Consider the following 3771-nt stretch of genomic DNA (forward strand, 5'->3'; position numbering starts at 1 on the left):
ATGTGACCAGGTGTGATTGGACACCGTCGATCACATAGGTAAAGAGCCGGGTTTGTGCCGTGTCCTAGGAAAAGAGCGAGAGCGGCCATTCTGGGGCACCGTATAATGACGTTGTCTCAGAACGAGAGCTGCATCACTCCCCTGTCATTTGAAGGTGGGCAGGTGGCAAGTGGTTAAAGCAAGTCTGTTACTTGGCCTTCATGGGCAAAACACAGGTTTGCATTAAAGGTGAAGGAGGAGCATACAATTCTCTAGACAAAACTCTCATTTAGAATTGATAATGTAGAATTGATAAGTCATAAAGCCAAATCTGGTTACCAGCAGCAATTAAGTGGAACCAAGAAATATACAGTAAAGACACCAAAAACGCAGTAATAGCTGGCTCCTGACCGCTAGGATTTATATATTGCAATCCTTTTCACATCTGCGGGTTTTTGCTTTTAACTTCATATTTTCCAGGCACCTTGCTGATACATTCAGATGCAACAATATCTGGGCAGCCTGATGGTTGCTACACTGAAGGCAATGGGAAAAAACATCTAAAAGTAGACAGTTACAGGTTGGGAACAATGATACAGTGAATACGGAGGAGCAGTAAAGGTTATTTTAACAGCTTGGTACATGTGATAGCAGCTTACCTTGGCAGGTTCTCCCAGCTTTACAGTGCATCATGTGATACAGAACATTCTTCATGGTAGAACAATGGGGAACAGTGCATGCATGTGGGTCACCACTGTCTGTCTGCTGCCATGTACACTTTTGTGCATGTAGCAATAGCAACAACTGTGGCTGGATAAGTCTTTCTAGGTCAGTACCGGGGCTGGTTCCCATTGAGGGAGATGTACCTGTGCTGGTTTCAGTGGAAGGAGTTGTGCCTACTGGCTGAACTTGAGCCTGTAAAGAAGACTGGAGAATGGAAAGAAGACATTCAAGACTGTAAAGCAAATAAGCTATATAAAAGAAAAAAAAACATGTTCATTATTCAATTATAAAAGTGTAATGAGAGCTGATGGACTTGGTAGACAAAAACATGACCACTTTGATCATTAACTGATAATAAGTGCAGTCAGAAAAAAACAATAAACCTACAGCAAAATCTTAGCTTTATGCTCCAAGCATTGCCTTGAATCTGTAGGGGAAGGCTAAACAAAGGAGAAACCAAGTACTTCCATAAAATTTGTGAAATAAGCTCTTGGTTTAACTTAAATACAAAAAAATACTTAATCACTATTCATTACAAAAACATATCAAAGCAAACCAAACCATTGCAACCTGAAGATTTGGTCAGTAACCGCACTTCCCATTGCAGGCTGACAATGCTAAGCCACTATCTTCTAATTGGCAGGAGCATTGTCAGTCTGCTGCGCAAGATGCCTTAGTTGTCCATCAGGCTGCCTATCTGACAGACCTGATAGGCAGCCCATACTGCCAACTGAATGAATGCACTCAGCAGGCTGAAATCCTACTGCCAAATGGAAGTAAGAAAATTATTCTCAGAATTACATAGAAGGCAAGTGATAGGAGGTGAAGACTAGATGGCCAAAGGAATACTGTATGTAAGAAAGGCAACAAGGTGAGTTATGCAATGTGTGGCCATTGAAGGTTTATTAGAGGTTTCCTGGGAATAAGGAGAGAGGTGTGGTCAGAAAGCAAAGGGTTCCTAGAGTGGAGTCAGTTCGAGTTGATTTAGAAATGGACAGCCAGCACAGGTTTCATGGAGAGGTATCAGAGATAGATGAGCAAGGTGTGGCCAGGTAGCAGAGGGTTCATGGAACAGTGAGAGGTGAGTGACATGTGAACAGGAAGCAGAGGGGTCAGGAAGAGGTGAGCAAGGTGTAGGCAGGCAGTACGATGTTCATAGAGAACAGACAATGAGAGGTGAGTAAGGTAAGTAATGTGGGAAGGCGTGCTGACGTCACCTACGTACTACCCGGAAGTCGGGCGCCTGCATCTTCGGATCCTGCCGAGTAAAGCGCTTTTTTTACTGTTTACATGTAAGTTGATTACTTTTATTTAATAAAACTGTGCCTACGTACTTCACTATTGTGGCCCCTATTTTCTTTGTGGCTGATGCCGGAGTGAGGTTGATCCGGAAGGTTCGTGCCTTAGCCTTGCATTTGATTGGCGCTCCTGCTAGGCTGCATCAGTTGGAGGGATCATCCCATTTCCATTGGATCGGTCAGAAGCTTACCTTCCATACATTGAGTTGGGCTTATGTTATATATATATGTGGTAAGCGCATAGTGTGAGCCTCACTTTGTATCACGGATTGGAAGCATGGCGGTGAATGAATCTCTGTCTTGGCTATCTTCATATACTATTGGGCTTGTTTACATCTGATTTGTGGTAAGCGCATAGCGTGGTCCTTAAGTGCTCATAGATTGAAGAGCTATCCATCACGGTGAAGGAATTCCTGTTTCTACACTTTGCACAATCTTTTGAACTGTATTCTTTATTTTCTTATCATTTGGATGTACATTAATTGATTTATCATTAATATTTATTTTTTGATTGCTTCATTTAAGCACTATCTTTGTATTATTTGATTCACTATTTGATTGTCTCATTTAATCACATGCTTTTATTTGCATGTCTCAAATTAGCGCGGCTCCTATTTTATATTCTCTAACTGGTGTGTTCCCACTTCAGCTGCTGCTTTGACCTTTTAGTTTTATTTCAGTTGTGTATATTTCATTTAGCACATATATTTATTTTCCTTTACAGTGTGTTTAGCGCTGTTATTTTTTTGGTATTAAGTAATGTGTGGACAGGAAGAAAACAGTTAATGAAGAGGTATCGGTGTAACTACAATCGGGAAGAGGTAAGCAAGGTTGGGCAGGTAGCCAGAGGGTTCCTAAAAGAGGTGAATAAAGTGTGGGCAGGCAGCAGGGGTTCATTGAGAGGTGTTAGGCAGCAGGGGTTCATGAAGAAGTGTTAGGGAGAGGTAGGAGAGGTATGATCAAGCAGCAGAGGGTTTATGGGGAGTTGTCAAGGAGAGATGATCAAGGTGTGGTCAGGCAGCAGAAGGTTTATGGAGAGGTGTCCAGAAGAGATGATCAAGGTGTGGTCAGGCAGCAGAGGGTTTATGGAGAGATGCAAGTGAGATGTAAACAAGGTACAAATAGACTGAGGTGTGGTCAAGCAGCAGAAGGTTCATGGAAAGGAAACAAGGAGAAGTGAGTGAGGTATAGGCAGTAAGCAGAGGGTTTATGAAGAGGTGTCAGGAAGGGGTAAGTAAGGTGTGCACAGGCAGCAAAGGGGTTCATAGAAAAGAAAGAGAGAAAACAGGGAACAGGGAGAGGTGAATGAGGTGTGAGCAAAAGGGTTCATAACAAAGGTGGGAGAGTTGGGAGCAGGTAGGAGAGGGTTTATGGAGAGGTGTTGAGGAGAGGTAAAGAAGGTCTGGGTAGGCAGCAGAGCATTGATTGCGATTAGGGAAGGGGTGTGGAGAGCAAAAAAAGAAACACAGGCTTATGGTACAGGACAGAATTGAACAGGATGTGGTCAGGCACTGGGGCTCATGGAGAGGTGTTTGGGATTGGTAGGTGAGGTGTGGTCAGGCATTGGGGCTCATGGAGAGGTGTTTGGGATTGGTAGGTGAGGTGTGGTTAGGCACTGGGGCTCATGGAGAGGTGTTTGGGATTGGTAGGTGAGATGTGGTCGGGCACTGGGGCTCATGGAGAGGTGTTTGGGATTGGTAGGTGAGGTGTGGTCAGGCACTGGGGCTCATGGAGAGGTGTTTGGGATTGGTAGGTGAGGTGTGGTCAGGCA

The sequence above is a fragment of the Pelophylax lessonae genome (genome assembly GCF_965119305.1).
Source record: "Pelophylax lessonae genome assembly, chromosome: 6".
Lineage (NCBI taxonomy): Eukaryota > Metazoa > Chordata > Amphibia > Anura > Ranidae > Pelophylax > Pelophylax lessonae.